Here is a 16042-nt window from a genome sequence, read left to right as displayed (position 1 = left end):
AGGACAGTAAAGAAGCAGAGACTGATAACTTATTCTGAAAACAACTGTCAAGGCACAGTAAGAGCATGTCAAACAGGAGAAAGTAAGCATCCAAAAGGTCCTGACACCTACCCAGACTCCCACCTGAATCCCACAAGCTCAGCAGTGATGAGGGAACAGACCAACAGGACTCGGTTCTGTGCAGTCCCAGCCATCCTTCCTGCTGAGGTACTGCTACCACGAGACACCACACCAAGAACACTCCAACCTGCAGCAATTTTTTACCTTCATCCAAGAAGCATATTCTGGGACATTTGCACTGTTTGCTCCTCAGAAGCTAACTCAAAAAAAAAAGAAGGGTGGACAGATGAGAGCACAAGTCCCCAGATATCATGCAGAGAGGCAATGCAATGCCAGTGGAAAAGGGTATGAAATCAAAATTGCAGTGGCCACAAGGCTGTCAGAAAGCTAGAGCAACAGGGCCGGGCCTCATTATTATCACTGCTCCATCACATTCAACAGCCTGCTTTCCGCCTTCATCTCTTCACATCACCACATGTGTCTCACAACTTTACTTCCTTTCTCTTCCCAAGTTGCAGAATGGAAACTTCTAGCAACTGAAGAATAGCTCCTAAGTTGTTTTGGTAGAGAAAAAAAAAAAAAAAGAATTTTAGGAGATCATGAATGAATTTTTCCTGAAAAGGTAAGTACGCAGTACAGGATGTGACACCAGACTGAAATCCCCACTGTATTCCCCAGCTGTTGATCCAACACCCATTCTCACGATAGACATCGGTGCAAGATATGCCTCTGAGAATATTGGCCAGTGTTTTCCACCTGATGGAAGCCTTTGGCCTTGAGGCCCAGAAAGGAATATGAAGACATCACCTTTTGCCTACACTACAACTTTATGCTTTTCCTCAGTAGAGCATGAAACCCAAATGATAATTTTTTAATATGGGTCTAAGGTGATACGTTAAAACACCTTTTCAGTCGATTAAATGATTCCATATGGCTATAGCTATGCCATGGAAGTGTTGATCATCAATAAAGACATTTGTACAACACAAGAGCAACAACCAAGAACAATAGACATTTCACCTAGGAGCTGCCTTACTTCCTCCACCACCACTATGCAACCCACTTTGCTGACTGACAGAATTATCTGTACCTCCTAATAGCACATTTTGTGCTTTGAATGAGACATCTACTCCAGTCCAGCAAAGGTTCTAAATATGTCTTCAGCCTAAACCATTAAGCCAACCTGTTTACTTGAATATTTTGGTGTATCAAGCTCTAATTTTTCTACATCATTCAGAAAATGAAGCATATTCCCATTAGGACGCCAGCAAAAATTTGTGATAATCAGATACTCCTTTCAATCAACCAAATAACAATGAGGAAAATCAGGTTTCCTTATAATCCATGTCACAGTTTTTCAGTTTAGGTTGTAGCATAAGATGAAGCAGGTGCAGCTCTGTTCTGACTCCTTTATAATTTCTTCATTTCTCATAATCGTTTAATTTGTTCCTTTAGGCTTGGGAGGATTTTTTCTTCTTCTTCTAAAAACACATAATAAGAGATCTTTGCTTCAGAATTCTGCCCAGAACTTATGGCCTCTTCTGGCAGGCTGGTAAGGTATGAATTTGCAGTCAAGAAAAGAAAGGAAGAGTTAAGTGTAGAATCTGTCGAGTCATACAAATTCTATCCTTTTCCCTACCCCTTTGTAACTCTGCACCAGCCTACCAGATTTTGGCATGCTCTTGTTTATACTGAAAAATATCTCTGATCCAAGAGTAATAATAAAAAAAAAATGTTTTGCATTTGACAAATAAAATTAACCCTTCAGTGATCCATTCTGTACAATCCTACATTAGCTGAGTCAGAACAGGAAAACAAAAAAGTAAAGGCAAGACTAACAGTCAAAACAACAATAAGAACAAAACAAACAGGTAAGGCCACTATAACCCATTTGTAAAATATGCAATTTTGGGGCTAGGTTCCCTACAGCAGATACAGTTCTTGTGCCCCTAACCACAAGAACTATTTCTGTGGTGGATGGACACAAAAGAACATATATCCATGCAGGGCTACTACACCACAGAGTATTATTACAGAGCTTGTAAAGACACAGAGTCTAAATCACTGGTTACAGTTGCATCCTTAAGCTTAGTGTGATCTCAGCAGAAAGGAAACAGCAGAAGACAGAATAATAATAAAAATGTTTTCAATATCTCAAGACCATTCTATGAAATAATCAGTGTAATCTGAACCCCCCCTCCTTTCAGGTCAATAACAACACGTGCTTTAGCTAACAACATTCAAGGTTAGTCAAATGATTTTAAACATATGCAAGTTGAAACCATGCTTCAGTGTTCATGTCTGAACGTGCACTTCTTATGTTGGGAGTTTTAAATGCGTGAATATTTGGCCTTCTTGTAAGGGGGCCATCATTACTCATATTTCCCCCTTGCAACCATACATAGCATAGATAGCAGACCTTCTAAATATTTCTCATCAACACCACTCATTTCAGAATAGGTCACAGCACCTGTGAGTTTTGTCACTCAACCTCTACATGCTGCTTCTTTAATTCTTGCTGGTCTCGGTAAACCAATCAGTACAATGTTAATCCAGACATAAATTTGTACATTCACAAGGGAAGGGAATATACATTAGAGAAAATTGCCAAGTACAAAACTGTTCTAAACCAGAGGAATATATGTTGATCCCTTATCAACTTAAAGCATGCATAATAATTACAAAATTCAAAATGCATAAAGGGCCTAAAAATGAATTTTAAATTACTTCTGATAACACAAGCTCTCATTAAAGATTATAAATAGTTTTATTAGTATTGTATAATTTCTGAAGGTCAGAAAGCAATCTGGTTTTGGATCATGTGGGAGCTGCCAAAAAGTTACTTTGTCTCTAAGTTAATGACATAGTCAGGCAATTAAACACTTGTTGGCATGACTGTCATTATAGTCCCAATCTAAAATTGACATCCATTTTATTCACAGATAACTATAGTAGCTATCATCATAGATAAAGTTATCCAGAGAACATGAAAAAAAACTAGACTTAACTCCCATCATTCCACCAGCAGTCATCTCACTGCAGGTATCCGTAGACGCGGATCACAGCTGCAGGGCAAGCCTCAGCTCATCCCAGGTAGGTGTCACACAGCTCTGCTGAAGAAGATGAGCCAAGCACGTCATGGAGGTCATGGAGGGACTGCAGAATTAAGTGAAGCAGAGCCAGCTGCAAGGAGATGCTGTGGAAGGGGAAGAAGGATTAGTCACTGTGTAGATGTGAACACTTCCTTCCTCACAGCTCTCTGTGCAGGCTGCAGACCACTCCACTGCCTGGGTTATGGCAGCCTCAGCTGCTGTGCAAGGTTTTTTTCATCAAAGGGCCATTCCCCAAGCCGGTCTTTTGTCTGGGTCTCTCAATTTGTTCCTTAGATCTAAAGTAGGCACAAATTAGGCATCAAGATCCAGAGCCACTGAAAATCAAGAAAAGAAAAGACTCAAAGTTTAGTAGACTTTGTGATTATATAGCCTATGTTATTTTGTTCATGGGATTCTTACCCCCCATTAGCATGCCAGTGTTCACAGTAGGATACACAGAAGACAACACTGCATTGAGTGAAACTTTATCCATGCGATCCACTGACAAATTCAGATGCAGAAATATCTTATTTCCATCAGGTGTGCAAAGGAGTATGCATGAATGTGCATGTAATTTGAACTGGAAAAATGAAAACGTGGGCATGAAAAGACCATAGAAGAATTTAGAGCCCTTAATATCTATAATATCTGTTTGGAGCTGACTTGGAGAACACTCTGTTACCCATACTTTTTATTTAAAAAAAAAAAAAAAAAAAAAAAAAAAAACATTCTGGTAAATGTAGCCATCATGCCAATACGTATGAACAAGCAGCCCTCCCTCCCTCACCAACAGCTTTTCCCTACCAAAGTGTCACAGTGGAGTACTAACAGGGGGAGAGACTGCCATTCTCAGCTTTCTGGTAACTTGATGCTGCATGGAGCATGTAATGCCCCTCTATGACATCTCACCAAACCTTCAGCAGAAACTCTGAAACACAAAGAATTATTAGGACCTTAGGAAAAAAACACGTTTCTTTGCCCTTTGCTTAATATCTGTAGGCATCAATTTTGATTAGTAAACTCAAAATTAGCATGGATAAAACTCAAGACTCCTTATATTTTAAGAGCATTTGAATAAACAAGACAAATCTAGTCCCACTCTTTCCTTCATCAGTGTTTATGCAGTTTTCCTATCTGTAAACAGGTGTTGTCATCAACTGTTATATCAAAGACCTTCCTGAGTTTAATATTTGCAAGCTATTCCCTTTTTTGTTTTGTTAGCATCTTCTCTTGTACATATTAATTACTGCAGACCTCTGCCAACATGTGCTAATATCCAACCAATATCCTCTTTCAAAGGGAAATGTCAAAGATTAAATTCAAATGAAGGATGACATTTCAGTCTGCATATTCCATGAATAATGCTTCTTCTCTACCTTCTAGACACTTCAGTGGAGGAAAAATGCGATATTTAAAGAAAAAAAAAACTCTCCCAAAATGTTCATTATATTTTTTATACAACAGCTAGGTCTCCAAATCACCCTTCAAGAAGGAAAAAAAAATAATAAATAAATAAATAAATAAATAAATAAATAAACAAACTAATGGAAAAGATTACAAGAAATTAAATTAAAATCTTTCTAGATATGCATGCTTTACATTCGAGGCAAAGAATTGTCAGAATAGTCAGAAAAATAATAAAATGTAATTCACTCTTCTGTCATTTTGCTCTTCCTGACTGCATGCTTGGGCAGAATGCATTAATAAGCACTTCTGTTTCTCCTAGATGATGTTCACTGCTTTAGTCTAATTTGTTCTTGTTGGCAGTTTTCTACCCACGTGTCATTTAGCAGCAAGGTCAGGCTGCTCTGCAAGGGAAGATGAACCAGGACCAAGCATCACAAGGACAGCAGAGGCAGTGACCCACTGACAAGGGCACAGGTCTGCCGTGCCCAAATTAAAAGAGAAACAAGGGGCCAGGACAGTGAAGAGGGGTGGCCAAAGGACCTGTGGTTGCCACTCCAGCCCCTGCAACAAAGCAGACCCAAGGTCTATTCAGGAAGGCAAGTCAGCAAGTCAGAGTGAGGACAGTGTGAATTTAGGCACAGCCTCCCCGTAGCATAGCTCAGGTGGAGACCAAGGGCAAGACCGCATCTCAGAAGCCAGCCCCAAGAGAAAGGAAGGTCAAATCCCCAGCCAGGGCTTTTCACACCTCTTGGACAGTAGGCTGCACTGCTGCCCTGCTGGATCTGGCCCCCTTCCCAGGCAGCCAAAGCTGCAGGAGGGGGGAGAGGCTGCTGATGCACTCAGCTCTGACACTACAATCAAGGGGAGGAAGAAGCAAGAACTGCTTTTGGATGGTGTATAGTCAAAAGCTATGAGATTCACAGGCTTGAGTTCATTACATGAAGAATTTGCAGTTTCATTGAAAACATTTTGGTGACCTGCAAGTTGAAGAACACTGAAAAGCTCTCAGGAGAGTTTTGGATTAAGTGCTTGGCACTTTCTTGTCATCTTCTCAATGACCATGTTATACTCATATGGAGTTCCTTAAAGTTTCTCTGAATTCACAAAATAAACACTGAAAGTGATGGATAAGCTATACTTGCAATAACTTAAACACTCTTAAGAGAAATATCCTTGAGATTCACTCAATCAAAATATGCCTTCTTTTCACCTACTTTTCTCCACTGGAATTCCTAGTGTTATTAATACTGCATTTGAGGAGAAAACATGGGAAAGACCAAAGCTGGCTCAAAGAGTAAAGATTTATGAAGGAAAAAAATAAAATAAAATAAAATAAAATAAAATAAAATAAAATAAAATAAAATAAAATAAAATAAAATAAAATAAAATAAAATAAAATAAAATAAAATAAAATAAAATAATAAATAGGCAATAGAGAAGACAAAGAGGGGAATATTAAGAGGAAAATAGCCTGAAACACAAATATTCTTTGCTGTTATATCTAGAATCAGCTATGAGTGTCAGTAGTCTTAATGGATTTGTCTATATAGGAAAAATGAATGGCACATCCGTTCTGGAGTAATGTTCTTCTGTAAGCATTACATACATATATGAGCCCTACTAAAATTTAGATAATCCTTAGCAGGAATTAATACCCTTGTTTGGAACTACCCTGAATACCAAGTTATCATGTACTACGTCAGTCAGTTCCCTGGTATTAACAAGTCCCTGGATAATTTGACCAAGCATAACTTACACATCACTTCTCAGCTCAACTTTAAATTCCAGTCAGTATTAGGACTCAATGTATTTTCTTAGCATTTGTTACTTTGGCTTGATATCTCAATAATACATAATATTAGCCTTGATATTGAAGTCTTCTAGCTCTCAATGGGACTCAAGCCACTAGCCATTTCCTAGCAAGCTGAAAAACAATAACCATCTAAACTTGAAATATATAAGTTCAAATGTTCCGACTTACAATCTTTTGTCATTCTGGAAATAGAAACCAAAGTATAATTCTCAGTCATTTGCTTAGAACCTTCACAAAATATCATATTACATATATAAAATTGAATAGAGGGCATAAGACTCTGAATCACGTTGCAAAACTTAATAAAGGATCACATCATTGTTATAATGATAGCTCAAGAAGCCTTTAAAATATATATTTATATTCATCAAATATCTCATATGTCTTATTTAAGACTCTGATGTTTATATGAAATGGACTATTCATGACCAGCATCCATCCTTTTCTAAGCAATTTTCTTGTCACTCTTTAAGGAGCTTGATAATAACCAATAGACCTTATTCCCTTGTCTGTGTTTGTCTCAACAAGTCATTTAGTCCCTACATTCATTTTAACCAATGGGTATTTGATATAAAAGCACTTTGTATATTAGAATTTGCATTTGTTTTCTTCTGCCATTGGCTTGTCTTTTTAAGAGGATTTCAATAAATTCTGTTTCTTATAATTGATTTCATTTGGGGGAATGCCTATTTTTAGAAGACGCAAAATATGAAAGATAAAGTTGAACTTTAGGGAGCGTCAAATCCGTGTTGCAATCAAAACAGCAGTGAAGTTCTGGTGCTGTCAATATGGCTGAATGCAATTTTTAAAGGCCATTTGGCTTTGGTTTTCCATCCACCATTGTTTTACCTATATTGTCAGCACAATGTATCATATTTATTCTTCCACCTTTTGACATATTTACAAGCCAAGCATCCAATGTTACAAACAGCTGCACACACATACAAATGCATTGATGTGACATTTTACATTAATAGGAGTACATTTAAAAATTCCTTATATGCCTGAAATGAAAGCGCAGGTTATAACAGGTCTTTAGGCCACAAACCAGAATAGTGGTGGTGGTTTCACACTTTGACCTTCTGTGGCTGAACAGGACTGTCCATAGCATGGCACCCAGTGGGAAGGGAAATGCAGAGCTCTTCTCTGGCTGCCTGACCCCATAGCATCAATCCATAGCACTTGCCATACTATTTCTTAATGCAGGGTTTCATGCTAACTGGCATTCATTTTCCACCTCTCTTCTCTCATGAAGATTTCATCCTCTGCTCCTTCGTGCTCCATCTCTGTACATTTGCCTCAAGGAGTTTTGCAGCTGCAGCATATCAATAACCTTACAGAAGTTGCTGCATGACTGATTCACATCTATCACTGCAAATCAAGGACAAAGAACTGAACCGGCTGATAAAAGTAATTGCAATTTTCTATTCTCGTTTCACAAGCAAGCCAACCAAATGGGTCATCGTCCAAAAAAAGTATTCAAATTAACTAGTGATTTCTAAAATAGAAATAAATAGGAATGTACTGATCTGCTTGGAACAAAAATAGCACAGAAAAACTCAGTAGCTCATCACTGTATTACAGCCTGAGCAGTTGAACATTTGAGCTATTATTTCCATTGCTAAAATAAAATGTACATCTAATTCACAATAAAAACAAAGGGGTTGAATCTTACATTCCTGACATGAACAATCTTTTGCATGCACAAAGGGTCCTGAACACCTTGAACCCAAGCTAAGTAATAATGAATTCAATGTGTATTGAAGAACTCTGATCAGAAAATCCTGACACAATTAACAAGGACATCAAACAGTATTTAAAAGAGGTTGTTCATGCTTTCTGTTTGCATTTGCCTTGTTCCGAACTATCAAAAAAACCTTCTCATCTTTGAATTTTAACGCTAAAAAATAAAAAAAATAAAAAAAAGCAAAGGCTGTAAATGTAAATGAATGTACCAAGTGGGGTACTGTTTCTAAGTATCTTAGTGCCAACCAGGCCAGCTAGAAGTCAGTTACCATATTTATCTTTTCACAACAAAGAAAAAAATAATCATAACCCTCTTTAATGCTTGTCACCATTACAAGCCCCAAACTATCTCAGACTGTAAATTCATTCACTGCTGCTGTTCAGTCTTTACTAGGTAGGAGCACAAAATGATGCTGAAACAGCATTTGTTTTTAGAAAATGTAAGGAAGGAGGTTTTGGAGCCTGTCATGAACAGTATACAATTGCAAATATTTGTATACACATTGCTGTGCATGAACTCATGGGAATGCTTTCTGAAGAATTTTAACATTAGTGAAATATATGGGCTACTGCTAATGGAAGTGATATAGTAATTTTTAAAACCAAATCACAAATATCTGATTTTCCATCCTGACCTTTCCTGTCCTATCCTGTCCTGTCCTGTCCTATGCTATTCTATGTGTTGCACATAATTTCCATGTATCTAGTGAACATCTATGTAGCTAAGCAATACTGTGCAACCTCTCCTTAACTCTTTTCAGTATATTGAATGAAATACATCAAGATACATATTCATGTGCATCTTTTCTGTAACTTCTTTCTGCTACTACATGATTTCTAATGTCCTGTTTTAAAAAGCTGTAAAAATTACTAAGAATTTAAAGAATACAATTTCAATATTTCTGGAAAGCTTCTGGAAAATTTAGAAGATTTAGGATTTGATGTGCACTTTACTAGATATCCATCTGTGCCTGAGGAATGAAATAAATTTAAAGTACAATATTATTAGGACATTCTTATTTTGTGTAGCTGGGACACTTATTTCCTTCCAAATAAGCAGTACTAATAACATCAATTTTCTCATCCAGTGTTTGTGTTGCTGCACTTTTTTTTTTTTAAATTATTATTATTTCAACTATTATTGAAATAACTCAAAAAAGTTAAATTAGTCAAATCTCAGATCCCTCCCTTAAACTAATAAAACTCAAATTCTGAATCATTTTGATTTTTGTTGCAAGACTGCAGATTGGGCAGATGTAATAAAAATGAACTTCAGTGCATTTCTATGAGTTTTTAAGCTAGAGAAAATCTATGTCAAATTTCACATTAGCTTCAAATTTGTAAATGGAGTTTATATTCTGTGGACTACTACAAGGCTGATGGCAAGCCAGTTTCAGCCTATACATAAAAGTATTTGTGTGTGCAGCTTTCAGTTGTTCATATTCTGAACATTGAGTCCATTTGGGAAAGACTGTTCTACACTAAATGGAATTTAGACATGAAAATTTGCTATATTATAGATACACACACACAAATGCACTCAAATTGTTAGCAAATGGACCAAACACAGAAGATTTAACTAATTGCAATGAAGACATCAGCAAATTAGTAGATCTGTTTCCTCTTCTACTTCCTGCCCAAGTAAATGTGTTAACAAAGCTGTGGAAGATCTTGGGGAGCAAAAATGAAACCAAACTAGCTGCTGCATGTACTGTGCTTTATCAAATTAAGAGCATTTCCTCTCTTGTAAAATGGGCCTAGTTTCTACCAGTAGTTCTGCTCTGTTTCAGCCCCCTGTTATGGCAATTATGGATGTGTTTTTACACTTTTGTTCTCATACTTTGCTCCCATTAAAAATATATTCCAAAATGAGGCAATCTTTTAACTTTTGAAATTTAATTAAGCATGATTTTTTGTATTGTGTGATATCTTATGACATAACAAGAATAAAGAGCATTATTTATAAACCACCCATTTACATTGTTTTTTATAAATGTGCAGAAAAAGAGAATAACAGGGTTGCTTCATCACTTAGTAGTTTCTAATGTGCTCAGTGAGACATTTGCTCCTAATGCATCACTTATTAGCACTGCATCAAATGATATTAGTTTAATTTCACTCTATCAGCTCTATTTCTTTACGTAAGTCTGCAGTTTTGGTAGGTGTGCTTTTCTCTTTTACATATTGCTGAAAAACTATGTATTTACCACAGCAAGATTTCAATGAGTGATCTTGTGTTGATCTTCTTCAAGGTCTCCCACAGGAAACACCAGTGACCTCTGACCCTTTAAGACTCTGGCAGTTGCTTCCAGACCACAGGAGACCTATAAGTTCTCTTTGAAATGCACACTTGTTTTGCAAAATCACTATTCAAATTCTGAACATCTATTCCTGGAGAAAATAAAACAAATTTCATCAGAAAATGTTTCTGATTGACTATTCACACAATGACATTGCTTTGATAAGGGAAATAATTTTTTTCATTAACTTTGCTTTTGGAAAGCCACCCCTGGAAATTAAAAATTAATTACATATAAGAACATGTAATTGCACAAGTATTTGTGATGCTATCATGAAAGATTTGGCAGAACTAGGCATTATTCTCAAAGGAGTTTTAGGTGATGTTTTGCACTCATGCAACAGAGCAAATTCTTGGTAGTGTGAATATGAAATAATAATAAACTTTAACAATGACCCCAAAGGCTTGCATTGTTTCATTAACCTGTCAGGGGGGATGCTGTTAATTAATTCAATAGAGACACAACAGTTTTGTAACCCTTGCATGAGGAAAGGAAGTAAGGAGGTGAGTGGCATCACCTGTGGTTAACAACCTCTTTCAGGTCCCTCATTGCACAAGTGTTGCCATCCCACGGTGCAGCAGAGGGCAACCAAGGGCAGTCTGTAAAATATCGAGTGCAAGCCGATCTGTATCGATATCACTGTAACCGCATTTGCCTCAAAACAAGACTTGGAGTCATTCATTTTTCTAATACATAGATCATTCAAACTAAGGCTCATGCATAAAACATGGAATTTTGGCTTCCATCCCTATGAGGATTTCAACTGATGTGTAGAGGTATTAGTAAACATAGGTAAAAGAACTTCTATTTTGACCCCTGACAGGTTCCTCATTAGTACAACCAGGACAGAATCTAACGTTCAACTGCACTTGTTAACACTTTGCATACAACAGTCAATTTCAACTCTCCTATGATGTGGACTAGTTGAACTCTGCTGTCTTCAGAAGATCTTATCCTTTCAAATAACCTTAGCGTGTATTAGTCAATATAAGACAGAATCAAAAAAGCAATTTTTGGAACTCCTCTTTTTCAAATACTTTGGTATATATGATATTTACTTAGAGAAAGTCTTTCCACATGTGTGTAGTCTAAGAAAAATCACAGGGAAATAATCTTCTGGGGAGAATATGTAGTCACAATATGTAATAAATTTTTGCTTAAAAGGAAGCGCTGGTTGTTACCTTCCAGAAATTAGTGAGCCTCTGAGTGCAATGACAGGAGCACATGTTGTAGGTCTGTTTCAAGAAGTTGGTTACATTACCAGAAAGTTGTACAGTAGTGGTAACTTATACTGAATTTAAGAGTTTGACAATAGCAGTTAATAAAATTGATGACTTTGTAAATTATTTTAAATGACGCTGTATTGATTTTCAGTGTGTACATATATAACTAACTGGAAGAGAGAGAATTCAGCTACTTGGAGGAACTAGCTGCTCTGTTATTAGATGACCATTCTCCATAAACTACATCAGGGTTGGGTTTTACAGTGTTTTTGTTTGTTTGTTTTGTTTCGTTTTCAGACATCGTACTGTTAGCCCACTGCCCTTATCAGAGCTGGAACACAAAGACAAGACAGGGCAGTTACTGAGTACCTTCCCAGGAAAAAGAAGGGAAGATGTGTCTAACTAATTAAATATTAAATCCGATATCATTTAAAGACAATATCCTTCTGGACTGAGGTAATATCTTTTTTTATGTATTGAGAAGTAGCCATAAGCAGAAACAGGGGGTATAGTTCCTTGTTATTAATTGTTTGTTTTTTTTTTTTTCTTTCCTGAAATGTAGCACATATATAAGTGAAAGATAACTGGCACTATAAAAAAAAATATCTCTCTTGCCCTGCTTCTGAATGAAGAATGTGTGGTTGCTGGCCATGCACCCAGCCTTCACCTCCCCTTATGCTCAGTTTTACATCATTGTGGTAACAAAGCTTTTTTTTCTGCTCCCTCCCGCCCCCAACCACACACTTAAAAACATGCTGTGCTTATTTGCTCCTTTAACACTCTCCTTTGTTCAGACATTTCTGCTTTCTCTTCTGCTTCTTCCTGAATTTGGTTAGATAATTATTCTTCTCCAGTTTAAGCCTAAAAATGTCAGTCAGGCAAAACAGGATCTCTGAGAGCAAGAGTCACCCATAACAATAGCTGCAGCAAGGGGCAGCGAAGGCTATTGCTGCAGTTCTTTTGCTGGATTTAGGGAAGCAGGTCCTATGCCAGCAAGTGATATCCTTCCACCAAATCCCTTTCATCCATATAAATCTGAAATATCTTCAGGCAAGAATTATAGTAGTTCATCCCAAAGCAAAGTAATAAGAATTTTCATGTAGCAGCCTGATAGATTGATTGTGTTTACCAAAGATATGCTTTGACTTATTTCCTTTAAATACCAATCTTCAGATTAAAACCATGAGCTTTCATCTGCAACAGTTGTTAATTAAACTCAAGAAAGACATGTATTTCATTGTAGGGAAAGAAAATGATCAGTCTGAGCAGATTTTTGCATATCCTTACACTACAGATTTTAGAGTTCTATCAATTATTAAGACAGACAAAATGGTGTTTCAAGAGAAATAGAAACTGACCAGATATTATTGCATATTTCAAAATACCCACAAAACTATCAGGTAGCCTATGGACCACTTGACAGGACAGTGGGATAGGAATTTCTTTTTCTAAAAAGGATTCTATTTCAAATGCAGCTGACTCAGTAACATGTATTTATCATGCTATTGTAGACCAGAGCTTGTGGTATATACCCTCATACAGCCAACAAAATTCAAAATATTTTTTTGAAGACATATGAAATTTTTCTATGAAATATATAAGCCTTCATAAACTGCTTCAGCAGCCAGGACAGTCATTACAAATAGGCATACAGAATAAGTCTTACTAAAGCAAGAACATATTTTGCTCTAAATAGTATCTTCATCGTGACAAAAACATCGCAAAAGCCATCAGGACACAGAATTGCAGTTCTACTTGATGAAAATTTATTTGTGGAAAACCAAATGAACAAGACTCTTATTTTGCACTGCTCGAAGATGCATTAAATTATTGTTAATTTTAAAGTAAAAATATATATAAACATGGAGAACTTATTTCACAGCCTTCAGTTTTATAATCTGCCAATTACACATCAATTTATCGCAGTGCAGACCTTGTTCCAGTATTTGAACACCAATAAATGTAGCTGGTTGTGACCAGCATTTTTTTATGTATACTTGGGTTAACAGTGTTTCGCAGCTGGCCTAGGGCAGGTGCCAGTCCTTTGCAAGCAAAAGACGCAAAGTTCCAAGTCCTATAGTGAATTTAAATGTTGCAAATAGTTTGCTTCCGTTTCGTGGCTGGATATAACTAAGAATCCAGATTTTGATAAACAGTGTTGGGGTCAATTTAGTTTTGATTTAGTCTGACATATTTCTGTGGTTTAACCCATCTGGCACCTAAGCACTGCAGAGCCATTCATTCACCTTCCCACCACAGTGGGAAGAGGGAGAGAATCAGGAAAAAGTAAAAGATTGTGGGCTGAGATAAAGACATGATGGGACAGAAAAGAAATAATAATAATAAAAATGATAATAGTCCTACTACTAATAATGTGTACAAAACAAGTGATTACAATGCAATTAACCACCATCCAGTAACCAATGCCCAGCCTATCCCTGAGCAGACAGTACCCCTGCCAGTCCCCCAGCCAGCCACCCCGCATTACTTGTCCAGCATGACGCCGTATGGTATGGAACACCCCTTTGGCCAGTTGGGGTCGGCTGTCCTGCTTCTGTCCCCTCCCAGCTCCTGCTGCACCCCCAGCCTGCCCGCTGTCAGGACAGAGTGAGAAGCTGAACAGCCCTTAGCTTAGTGTAAGCACTGCTCAGCAACCAGTCAAACAGCACTGTGTTATCAACATTATTCTCATGCTAAATCCAAAACATAGCACTGTACCAGCTAATAAGAGGAAATTTAACTCTATCCTACCTGAAACCAGGATACAAAACACCTCACTTAATGGAGAATTCTCATTGAAAGAGTTTCCCTTTTTCCTCTAAAGCCCTCTATGGAATAGTGCAGGTTTTCTTCAGACAGAAAGAGCAGTAATAGTCCAAAATAATGAAGACAGTGTAAATAATCAGAAACATATTCAAAAAGGTATATATTCAAAAAGCTCCAGTTATCTAACTGCATTTTTATATAGCAAAACAAGGAAGACATATCAAGTTGTATCACTTGTATATGCAGCTATGTCAGTTTATGGCCTGTGAATATCACAGAATCACAGAATTGTCTAGGTTGGAAGAGACCTCAAGATCATTGTGTTCAACCTCCGACCTAACACTAACAAGTCCTCCACTAAACCATATCGCTAAGTTCAACATCTAAACGTCTTTTAAAGACTTCCAGGGATGGTGACTCCACCACTTCCCTGGGCAGCCCATTCCAATGCCTCACAACCCTCTCAGTAAATAAGTTCTTCCTAAGATCCAACCTAAACCTCCCCTGGCACAACTTTAGCCCATTCCCCCTCATCCTGTCACCAGGCACATGGGAGAATAGACCAACCCCCACCTCGCTACAGCAAGGTGAATTTTTTTTTTATGAAAAAATTTACTTTTTTATGAATCTAATTTTCATATGATTTTTTTTTTTTTTTTTTTTTTTTTCCAGAAAAGTGGCAGATCGGGTGGCTAATATAAGCAGAGTTCAGAAGATCACAGGACACACATGACCCAAGCTGGCAAGGCCTCGTTTTTGTGAGAGATGCAGATCTGAATGGCAGTACCACACCCGGACAAAGCTGGGGCTAGGGAGTACATGCAAAAGCTGTGTGCTCTGGGAGATGCAAGGAAGAGTGCATACATTAGCAGAAGTGGGAAAAAATCTGCATACAGCACATTTAAATGACTTTTACTTCATAACAAAACAGACTCAAAGTTTGTTCAAAACATTACACATCAACACTGCAATTAGGAACTACTGATATTTATCTCCATCTACAGGAAATCCCGTCCAAGCCATCCATATGGTCTCACAACAACATTAAACTTCATTCCCAATTTTGTGAGATGCAGGCAAGCATCTTCACATTTTATTCTGCTTCTCCCCAGAGAAACAACTTAATAAAAGAGAACGTCTATATTGATGAGCCCCTATCATATTTTAATAAATCCCCTCTCCTACTTCCTTCACAGTCCAGAATACATGCAGAAAATTGCTATTTTACGCCCACTAAGTGGCAGGTTGTGGTAAATTTAGTTATCAAATACATACTATAACACTGGATCTGATAACAGCTGTGGAAGACCCCACAAATCTCAATGGGCTTCAAGTTCACAGCTGGACCAGAGTACAATTTTTATTGCCAATTGCTATGTCATCTTTTCTTTTCAAAGTTCCTTTTCATTAGCCATATATGCAAGCTACACAGACAACAATAAGCTGTGTAGCACCTTGGACAAAAAAGCAGCTAAAGTCTGAACTCTATCATGGTAGTTCTATAAATAAGATTTATTCAGGGCTCCAATTAACTAACTGTATTTTTTAAATACCAAAACAAGGAAGACTTATCAATTCATCAAACTTATGTTTAATGCATAGCCAAATGTACCATGAAGCAAGACAAACACACAC

General features: G+C 37.2%; 1 long non-coding RNA gene across 1 annotated transcript in view; it reads right to left on the bottom strand.

Moving 5' to 3' along the window:
- LOC137848165 (uncharacterized) overlaps nucleotides 1–16042 on the bottom strand; it is a 143648-nt gene that overhangs the window by 34663 nt on the left and 92943 nt on the right. The window contains exon 5 of the long non-coding RNA XR_011091196.1: nucleotides 112–3256. This is a non-coding gene — a long non-coding RNA (uncharacterized lncRNA). The remainder of the gene's footprint in view (nucleotides 1–111; nucleotides 3257–16042) is intronic.

The sequence above is a fragment of the Anas acuta genome, chromosome Z (assembly GCF_963932015.1).
Source record: "Anas acuta chromosome Z, bAnaAcu1.1, whole genome shotgun sequence".
Taxonomy (NCBI): Eukaryota; Metazoa; Chordata; class Aves; order Anseriformes; family Anatidae; genus Anas; species Anas acuta.
This window is presented reverse-complemented; position numbering and strand designations above follow the sequence as displayed.